The sequence below is a fragment of the Kogia breviceps genome, chromosome 18 (assembly GCF_026419965.1).
Source record: "Kogia breviceps isolate mKogBre1 chromosome 18, mKogBre1 haplotype 1, whole genome shotgun sequence".
NCBI classification, from domain to species: domain Eukaryota; kingdom Metazoa; phylum Chordata; class Mammalia; order Artiodactyla; family Physeteridae; genus Kogia; species Kogia breviceps.
The window spans coordinates 19,548,729-19,559,888 of NC_081327.1; positions in this window are offsets into that span (position 1 = coordinate 19,548,729).

Genomic DNA, 11,160 nt, shown 5'->3' on the forward strand with positions numbered 1-11,160 from the left:
TTCTCACTTTAGTGCATGTGAGCCATGTGAGCTCCGGGAGCAGTTCTCAACAATAACAGAAGTTGGTGTCTAAAACCCGCAGCTCCCTCATTCCTTGGGTGGGATAACTCTCAGGTGTGACTTGCTGTCTTCCAGAGTTCCCCAGTGGGATTAATTTCAATCTCCCATCATGGTAACTAACCTGGTAACATACCCTTTATCGACGGCCTGCCTTCCCTGTTTCACTTTCCCTCTCCCCTATAGATATTTCATGAGCTCCCAAACAAACTACTTTTGCTCACATCTTTATCCTAGTAGCTGAGTCTGGGGTCACTCAAACTAAGACATTCAGTAATCGGGAATGTTGTGTGTATGATCCCAACATATTAACCAGAAATATAGGATTATCCATGACCTGCTATTTCTTGGGCATGTTGGATAATGGCTTATATAACATTATGTAAAATAATTACAATTACAAGAACTTATGCAGTGTCCCCAGAGGTCTAGTTGCTTTAGCCAAATTATAATGTGCTTGCCTTCTTCTGGAGCAGTCCCTCAACTTCCCCTTCAGGAACATTCTTCTCCCATCCTCTGTCCTCAGCTCTAGTGAGAGGCTTATAACTCATGTTGGCCAGTGAGAGTGCCACATCTTCCTGGCCACCGTGGATTTGGCATATAACCCAACCCAGACCAATGAGAGGCAACCCCAGGATTTTTGCTAGAGTTTTTTTTTTGTTTTGTTTTGTTTTGTTTTGTTTTTTTGCGGTACGCGGGCCTCTCACTGCTGTGGCCTCTCTCGTTGCTGAGCACAGGCTCTGGACAAGCGGGCTCAGCGGCCATGGCTCACGGGCCCAGCCGCTCCACGGCATGTGGGATCTTCCCAGACCGGGGCACAAACCTGTGTCCCCTGCATCGGCAGGCGGACTCTCAACCACTGCGCCACCAGGGAAGCCCTTTGCTGGAGTTTTAAGGAAAGAGGTAGTCTTTTTCCACAGGTTGCTAAAGCAGTAGGATGCAGGCTGGGAGCCACAGGAGTTACCACATGGAGAGGGGCCTGCCCAGGACCCATGTGAGCCTCAGGGAAGGCAGAGCTAGGGGAGATGGAGGGAGAATAGGGCCTGGTAATGGTGTTTCACCCTAGGTCATGCCTGCACTTTTCATCACATGAGTTGTTTTTCTGTTACTTGCAGTTGAACCAGTCCTGACCAAGCTGCTGAACTGGGAAGAGGGTTTCCCTGGGGGAGTACAGGGTTCCCTTCTCAGAAATGGCTTTCTTAATGGAGGTGTGGGCTACTCTTGGGTGTGGTTACTGAGAAGAAAAGTCCTGGCTCTGGTGCCAGGCCTACAAAAGATTAAACTCTATGAACTGGGAAACTTGCCTTTGGTGGCTTTTCCTAGAAGAGAGGTATATAAGAGTTTGCACAAAAAGGTGGGGTACAGGGGCAATGTGAAATGCTGAGTAATAGGTGTCAAGGCTGCGCTGCTCCTGCAGCCTCACCCATGGAGCACAGTGCCATGTGGTCCTCCCCGGCCCCTGTGGAGCATTACAGACAGGCTCTGAAGCATTCGGGGGGTAGCCTCTCCACTGAGATTGTGTTGCTTCCCTAAATGGGCACCCCCTATACCCCATGGTGGTTTGGCCAGAGAACTTAGCCATCTCCTGACTGGCTATTAAGAAGGGAAGGGCTGTGAGGGGCATGTGGCCACAGCCAAGAAGAGCAGGTGAAATAGGAGCACCTGGTACTGGTTGTCACTGGGGCCACAGACAGGGCAGTACAGAACAGATGCAGCTGGAGGCAAGGGGGGCTGTAGGGGAATGAGATTAACCAGAGGCTGCGGCCAGGATGGACAGCTGAGAACACTCCAGGGACTGGGTAAAGGGGACAGATGAAGCAGACCACTTTGACTTGGCCAGGTGATGTGATGACTGCACCAAGAGTGCTATGTTGAAATGTAAAATCACTGCTTTTAATTAATCCGTGATGTTCCCATCACGATCCCTGGCAGATTATGGGGTACGGCTCAGGCCTAGGGTCTGATGTTATCTGATTTGATCATTACTTGGTAAAAGTAATTACTTGGCTCTAAGTTTAATGGTTTGCTTTGTAGGCTGAGTTAAATGTCCCTGTGTAAAAACAAGGCCTGTCCAAATGTCATTGACAATTCACTTCTTATCATATCTCAACAGTAAGAAGTCTTCCTTTCTGCCTTTGCTATTTAGCAAAGAGATTTCTGTTGTTGGGTGTGGGGAGGGTAGGCCCTTACTTAGTGAGACCGAAGAGGGCTGAGTGTGTCCTCCTTGGCTGCGCAAAGTATGGACTGTGGACTCACATCAGTACCACCTGCTACCCCAGACCTGCGTTTTAACAAGATTCTCCAGTGGCTTGTGGCACAGAGAAGTGTGAGAAGCACAGAAATAATGGATCCATTGTAATATCTTACCAGATCACAGTGGCACCCTGTTCCCTCACCAGCAGATTGGGGTAGGGCTGGCAGCCATACTGGATACCATGACCCCAACTCCTTGTCACATTCAATTAGATTAAGGCTGGTCATCTGACCTAAGATTTGCCAATCAGAGCCCTTCTCTGGGAATTTGGAATAGGATTGGTGTGTGTGTGTGTGTGTGTGTGTGTGTGTGTGTGTGTGTGTGTGTTTATGTGTATGTGTGTATGTGTGTGTGCGAGGGGCAGGGTGGGGATACACCTTCTCCTTGGGTAAGTGGATGTATAACAGGTGTACTTTCACCAGCTGCAGGGCCCTGAGCAAAGGGAGCCAGTTGGTAGAGAAGACAAGCAGATGTGTTTGACAATGCATAGCTTGGCTGTACACTAAGAAGCAGGCAGAATGCTTTCCAGAATGATCCGCCTGAGAATGGTGAGGCAGGGGCATTCACCCATGGGATCCTCCAGGGCACTGCCCACCCCCAGTGTGCTTCTACTGTGTCTGCTCTTGATGGAAACAGGTTCCACGGCTTAGAGGAAGCCCTTGGTAGAAAAGCAGAGAGCACAGGCTGCACCTTGACTTGGGGCCTCAGTCATTGTCTGGAAGCATCCACCACAGCTGTGTGAAGTCGGAGAGGGCTGAGGCAAAGTCCTATGTGACCCAGAAAGTACCCGCCACAGTCAGGACACACGGACAGTCACATCTCCATCCCCTCTGTGCCTAAGTAACCCAGATGTGGGAATGTAGTAGATGCCCCCAAATTGGGATGGCTGAAATTATCACCTCAAGTGGCATTTGCAAATGATCTTCAGGCGAAACTTCCCTTTTAATCTTTACCAACGGCATAAATTGGGAAGTTGGGAACTTATTTATAGTAACAAGCGAGGACAAAAATCTCTGAATTTTCTCCCCGGTTTTATGGACTTCTTCCTACGATTTCTATTTTGTAGAAAATGCACACTGTAGCAGGCCAAACACCGTGCAGCTCTTTAATAAATAAAAACCAACTGCTGAAATATTTCCTGCCTGATGGATCATTTTCTTAGTCCCTATCTTATAAAATTTAGAAGGGAAGTGGCAAATTTCTCATGTATTTGAGTGATTTTAGTTTTCTACAAAGACAACAAGTACATCCTTTGGACCCGGATCTGCCTATTCATTTGCAAAATTTCCACGTGGCTCATGTTTCTGTGTTCCCAGGTGAGTCTCTGTGCACAGACTGGCCAGCTCTGGCAAAGCTAAGAGCAGAAGAGCTGATGTTCCTTCAGTCTTATTTGACTGGAGTTTTCCTTGTTATTTTTGATTTGTGGTGTGCCTGGCTTCCACCACATCTGTCTCCATCATTATAGGTGCCCTCTGACTCATGAGGTGCAGCACTGTCTCTCCCAGGCACCGCCTGCTTGGAATGGCTCAGAACGGGTCCCACTCCCTGTGCCTGACTCAACTCTGCACTTGCTGCCTGTCACAGCCCTGGCCAGACCCATGCTCATGAGTGGGCTCTGAGACTCCCACATGGCTGCCTTTTGCTCAGACACCCTGAGACTCACTGGTTCTTGTTTCCATATCTCAACACACCTTGGAAAGAGATGTAATAAGGCCTCTACTTCTGGTGACAACCATTTGTGGAAAAGCACTGAGTTTTGCCCAAATGACAGCAGCTCTGGTGGTAGGGGAAATCCAGCTGTGTCTGGTCTAATAGGACTCTCCAAGCACTGGGGAGAGGGAGGGAGGCCTCATAAGTCTCAGCTCAAATGCCACTTCAATTCAATTCCACTAACATTTGATGAGTCCTGGCTATCCCTCCCCCGCACCTCCTCGCAATTAATTATTCCTCCCTCGGGGCCCCTTTCTACCCCATTTCTGTGCTTATCATGGTCCAGCTTAAATTCCAGTTAACTGTGGATGTGTTATCCCTCCTGCTGGACCACCAGCTCCTTTATGGGGAGGGGGTGAATCCTTCCGTAGTCATCTCGTTCTGCTCTATGGGGCAGTTTACAGAATAATAATCTATGTGTTTGTTGAACGAATACAAGTAGCCAGGCCCTGCAGACCTTGTGGGTCCCTGGCCCCCAGGACACCCCACATCCCTAAACTCCCCTTCCTCTGAGTCCTGGTTGCCACCTCTCCCCTGCTTAGGCCAAACAGATCCATTTTGAGCAGTGGCAGGTGTAGTAGATCACCCACCCCAGGTGTGCCTCAGGCTACCTCCCTCAGCTATCTGCTCCACTCTCAGCCTCCAAGGAGCCAGGTGTGAGAAACATTGCATTCCTGCAGAGCCTCTCCATAGAGTAAACGTTCTTCTGAAAACCACTGGGAAGTTACACCTTCATAATTGAATCTTCCTCGTGTGTGTGTGTGTGTGTGTGTGTGTGTGTGTGTGTGTGTGTGTGTGTGTGTGAAATTGTCTTTTCTTTAATTAAAAATATTTTATTGCTTTTATCTTATTACAGAAGTAATAAATGTTCATCATAGAAAAGTTGAACCTCACAGTCAGGCATTAAATTATACATCACCCCACCCACCATGGAGACATAAACTTTTATCTCCTTGATGTATGACCTTCCAAACCTAATATTTGCAGCGTGCTTCACTTTCTCTGTGTAATAAAGTTGGGATTCAAATCCTGTTTTAAACATGCTATAGGAGCTTGCTACTTAAAGAAATTCTAAAGTGATTCCTTTTGGGATGTGAATAATTCCTCTGGGATTTATTTGTGCTACTGGATCAGGCAAAATCTGGAAGTCATAAACTGTTTATGGTTGGGGGGTTTTGTCTGATAATTTTTGAAAACTTTTATCTCTATCTCTGCCTCCATATCCATCCATCCATCCATCCATCCATCCATCCGTCATCCATCATCTATTAGCTTATCGTATATTTCCTAACTGAGTGTTGAGAGATTGAGATAAAGAGACAGGCAGGGAAGCCAGTGCTGGATTGATTGAGTGCCCTCCTCAGGGAGCCTCATGCACTCAGTGCCACATATTCACGGTGTGCCCCAAGGACTGGATTACACGGCAAAAGATTAACATCCCTACCTTACAAATTAAAAATGTTCTATCATTTGCAGCATGGAGCAGACTAGCTAAAGATGAGCATCTTCTCTTTGAACAATATAATTGAATGTCTCTCAGCCTGAACCCCTCGTTGTATTGATTTGAATTAATTATTTGTGCATTTGTAATCTCCTGGCTTCCCCGGTCCAGGAGTGCCTGCATCACAACACTGCCTGGCCGCCTCCTCCCCAGCCATCACCTCTAGTCTGGAAGCCTTGACAGTCCTAAGGACAATTAATCAGTCAAATGGAATCAGTTTTTGCTGATAAAGGAGAGCCTTCTATGTAAAACTGACATTCCATTTTATGGGAATTAACGTTCTGAAAAGTGACTGTGCTCTGCCTTAGTTAAAAGCACCGATGATCTGTGAGGGCCCAGTTCGGGAAGCTGTGGAAGGAGATGGTGGAGGGATCAAATTTTCACCATGGAAGCGCTTAGAGCTGGGTGAGTGGAGGGAGAGCTGGAATAACAAGACCAAGGCTTTTGGTGTTCAAGGAGCAGGAATCTGTTCAGCTGAAAACTGAATTAGTTACATAAAGTATGTTGGTAGATTGTGCTGCAGACACACCGCAGACCTTCCAAAGCAAAATGGAAAATTCTGTACACTATAATTTACTAAAAACAAAAGGCACATGGGCTTCCCTGGTGGCACAGTGGTTGAGAGTCCGCCTGCCGATGCAGGGGACACGAGTTAGTGCCCTGGTCCGGGAGGATCTCGCATGCCGCAGAGCAGCTGGGCCCGTGAGCCGTGGCCACTGAGGCTGCGCGTCCGGAGCCTGTGCTCTGCAACGGGAAGAGGCCGCAACAGTGAAAAGCACAGAAAAATTAGCATTTGCAAGGAAAAGAAAACTCAGGTTATCTGCAATCCAATTGAACTTTGCTGTGTGCTTAAATAAAAAACTGGATACATGGTACTTGAAAACATCCATTACCTGCTTTGGGAATGGGATTCTGGTGAACCCTGAAACTTCTCTTGCTTCTGCCTCTTTGGGGAGCATTCTGAATGGCTGCTTTCTGGTCCTGTAAGTGACCACAGCTGTCAGAGGCTGCTGAGGGGAGAGGCGGGATGGAGATGGCAAAGGACCTGGGTGCGTACTCATTTTCCTGCAGGTGCTCACAGACTGTGTATCTGCACACGGCAGGCTGCGAAGGTGATGGGGAGTGGTAGAGCTTGTAGGGAAGTGGGGAGACTGTCCCTTTGTAGGGGACAGCTACTGCTTGGCACCCACACACTCACCATGTGGGAATGTGGGCCCCACGTGGCCACATATTATGATTTTTTTTTCAAGAGAAGCCAGAAATTTGATTTTTACATGAGAGTTCCCAATATTGTAAAGTAATAATAAAAATCCTCGTGCAGGCCAAACATCCTTGTGTGGCCCACGAACTGCCCGTTTGCAACCTCTGGGTGGGAGATCAAGATGTGCATTTGTCTTGGGGGCTTGGAAAGGGAAAGTTATTTTGTTTTTGGTTTTAATATAAATCCCTGATAGGTCTCAGTCTTTTTTGCTTCTTTTGTTTTTAATTTCACCTGCACAGAAGGTCTGTCCTTGTTTATGATATGTCCTTGTTTATGATAGGCTCTCAGCATTGATTCCTGTATGGCATCATTCATTCATTCAAAATAATACAGTAAGTTCCCTACCCCACCCCTCAATTCGAAAACTAGGATCATGGGAATCAGCTACGTCCACCTGTGGGCTCCTCTCTCCCTACCCCCTTCCTGCTTTCCGCCACCAAGGTATCCGTATTCATCACTCCCTTACTTTCCTTTTTAGATTCTTTATCTCTTGGTTTTAGCTGGATTTTAACCTTATAAAAAGGGTTTTATACTATATGTAATCCTTTGTAATTTATTTTTTTCAACTAATAGATGTTGAGATGTAGTTCACCCACTTTGGCTCTTGTGTAATATGTCATCAGCATGTTCTACAGCAGATTTAGCCATTCTCCTGCCTGTGGGAACTTGTCTGTTTCCAGGTTATGTGAATGGGTCTGCCGTGTACTTTTGTTTACATCTTCCCTGAGCCTATAAACCTGAGCAAGAGTTTTTGCCACTTAGGAGTGGAACTCCTGGGCCACAAGTTATGTGGATGTTCAGTTTTAAGAATTAGTGCCAAAGTGTTTTCCAGTGACGTTAGACCAATTTACCCTCCTACAATCAATGAGTAAGAGATCTTGTGATCCACATCCTCTCTAACACTTGGTACTGTCAAACTTTTTAAATTGTTGATAATTGAGTGGGCATAATCATTGTGGCTTTGATTCACATTTATCACTTTGAGGCTGAACACCTTTTTATATATTTTCTGGCTGTATTTTCTCTTTCATGATATGGTGGTTCATGTCTCCTAATTTCCCATTGTATTATTTGTGCTTTTTTTATTGATTTCTAGGAGCTCTTTATACATGCTTGATACTAATCCTTTGTTGGTTGTATTTCATGAATTCTTTCCACTTTCTTTACGCTGGCTTTTGAGAAATGTTCTTAATTATAATGCAGTCAAAATTACCCATCTTATCTTTTATAGTGACCACTTTTGATGTCTTATTTAAGAAATCCTCCCTGACTTCAAAATCTAAAAGATATATCATCTATATCTTCCAAGAGTATTACTTAGTGATAAGAGTTATCACTTCCCCTTAAACAAAATTAGATCCAGGGAACAAATCTGATTTTTGTTGGTTCTTTTGCTAGTTGCTGGCAGATTAGACTTGGTGTGAAGTCATGTTTTCTGACTTGAAATGTACTTTTAGTGCTCCATGGCTCTTTCTCATTTAAAAGGGGTCACTGCCAGTGCTGTTTCTAGACTTTACCTCATGCTGTGTCTGCAGCCGCAAAATAGGATGGGTACCTCCTAAAGGACACGGGTTTTGCATGCATTCTAGAGCCCCTGGAGTCCCAGGGACGAGATAAAGTTTCTTCTGGGCTGAGGAAGGCAGGGAGCTCTGCAGGGCAGCGGCATCACTGTGCCACCAGGTTGGCTGAATTTGTGCACAGGGTGGGTCACTCTGCTGCTGCATCCTTTCCTTCCTCCCTCTGGAAGGAAAGCATTTAGAGCAGCAGACTGCTAAGCAGGCACGTGCACGGACACAGGGAGCAGATGCACTGAGCTTCTTGCCTCTAGTCCAGAAGAAGAAGGGGTTGCACCCTCTGAACCCTGGCAAAATGGATGCCAATGTTGTCTGATGTGGAGGTGGGCCTGTATGGGGAAGCAATGCAAAGATAAGTAAGAACGGGTACCCCTGCCTGCCTGTGTAAGAAGCACCTTAGCTACAAGCTCAGCTCACAGATGGCTTGATTTGTTATACTCCAACCAAGGCCAGTCTTGAATCAATCAGGCAGAGTTCTTTGTTCTGACTCAGAGCTGTAACTAAGATTGTGGGGTGGGGATAGAATCAAAACTCAGAATGCCACTGGCTCTGGTCACATCACCTCCAGTCAGACTGAGATTTCCTGTCCCTCCCCCACGGCTGTGCCCTGAAATGCCGCCTGCTGTCTGAAGGGCTCATGTGGGTCAGCAACAGGAGGAGCTGTCACAACTGTAGATGCGGGGGCTTCTCCCCAACTTGCCTGGCTCCCCCTCGCCTCCCCTACTGCTCTCCCCCACCCTCTCGCTCTGCCTCCGGCTGGGGTGGAGTGTGCTCTGCCATCACCTCCCTCCTCTTCCCTCCTGCCTCCACGCCCTCATTTTGGTGTTGGTTGCAATACTGACAGTCCCTTCACGCAGAGTGGGTAGTCCTCACAGGCTGGGACCAGAGGTCCTGAATCACCCACAGTGTGTCCTTCCCAAATTGAAATAAATGGTCTTGTCCTTGGACCCCTATCTGCCCTGGGCTGGAACCAAAATCCAAAGGAAAAGGTGGTTTGGGTGGTGAGTCCAATCCCACCTTTTCCCTTTTCAGTGGCGCTTGGTGCTCCTGGTTTGTATGCATCCCATAAAATTCAATGCAGGCTATTCAGTCTTTGTCCTGATGTTGGAGGCGGCATAAAGGACCCCAGAGAGCATGTGCCCAGATCGCCATCTGTCTGCTTTGTGGATCTGCAGAGGCACACTTCACTTCTCCCTCCTTTGAGTCCAGGGCACTAAACTAGCAAGGATGCTGGGCCATGGGTGTCCCAGGGTCACAGCGATTTGCTGTTGCCTCCTATGGACACTCATTCCTCCTTAGTCTGAGTTCCATTTTCATCTATGTGTGTGTGTGGGGGGGCAGTTAAGCTCCCACCTTAGGGAACTTGCCAAGCTCCGTCATGACTTCCTTCCCAGAAGTCCTTGATCGCCACGGAGAGACTTAAGGGCTTGTTCCTCTGGGTGCGAGACACTGCCTCTCTGTGCTGAAAAGGGGCAGCCCGTGGGAGCATTTCCCCAAAGCACACCTGCCTCCTCTTTTCCACATGCGTCACGCCAGGGCCAGTTGCTTCCAGGCAGGAACCTGGCTGATTGCACGTATGCAGAGGCATCTGGTTTTGGTGATGGAAAATGGCTCCCCGGCTCCTAGCCCCTAGAGTGATCTGGCACGACATCAGCCCATCACTGACACATTGCTTCCATTCAACCTGGCCTCCAGGAAGTTCCTTTTTCTTTTTAAGCACAGAGGGCCTGTATTTAACATGACAGCTCGCTGCAGTATTGAGTTAACTATAAACAGAGATGATCCTTCTGGACAGAATCACTACCCACCAGACAGAATGATTAAATTTACAGCTCAACTGGTGCTGATCAATATAAATGAAATGTGAAACAGCTTAATGTAGCCACCAGAGACAGCTGGCTCAAGGTTGTCTTCTCACAGGTATCCCAGTATGTCAGCTCCACACTGGGGCTCTCTGCACACGTGGGATTGTCCAAACTCACTTTTATTTTCTCTTTCCTCTCAAATAAATATGGCCGTACCTTGCCAAATCAGTATGGATAGGCTGGATTATGCTGCAATAACAAACAACTCCAAAGCTCAGTGGCTTGAAACAGCCAAGGTTGATACCTCATCGTGCTGCATTTCCAGTGCTGGCCAGCAGAGGACGCTCTGCCCATCATAGAAACTTGGGACCTTGGCTGGAAAAGCATTTACTCTCTTGAAAGTTGCCAGTCCTCCTATCAGGGGAAAAGAATGCTTCTTGCATTAGCAAACCAATGTCTGGGACTGGAAATCAAGCATGCCCCTTCTGTTCACAACTCGCTGGCCAGAGCTGGTGACACGGCCCCACCTTCTTGGTATCCCACGCAGGATACCAAGAAGCACAGTCCTAATCACGTGCCAGCCAGTGAAGAGATAGAAGTGTCTGGTGAGCAACATCAGGGACAAGCACATTTCTTTAAAAACTGGCTACGTCTTAAACGAATCCATGGGATCTGGCGATTTAATGTGATCTTGTCATGGAATGACAAATAAGAGCCGCCAGGGCTTGTCTGTTTCTTTAAGACATGTGTAACCTGCCCCAAACACACACATTTCCGAGGCTCAAAGCAATCTCTGGATGCATGAAGAAAGAGTGTGGACTGCCCCACCTTCTCCCCAGATTCTCTCCTCAAACTAGCAGTGAGTCCAACAGCAGAAATCACACCTGGGTGCATAATCTCTAACTGGGCAAATGCATTTGCACAAAGAGTTAAGCCAAAAGGGAAAAGAATGGCTCTTGATCTATATCACACCTCTTCCCAGGAACTCCTTTCTTTCA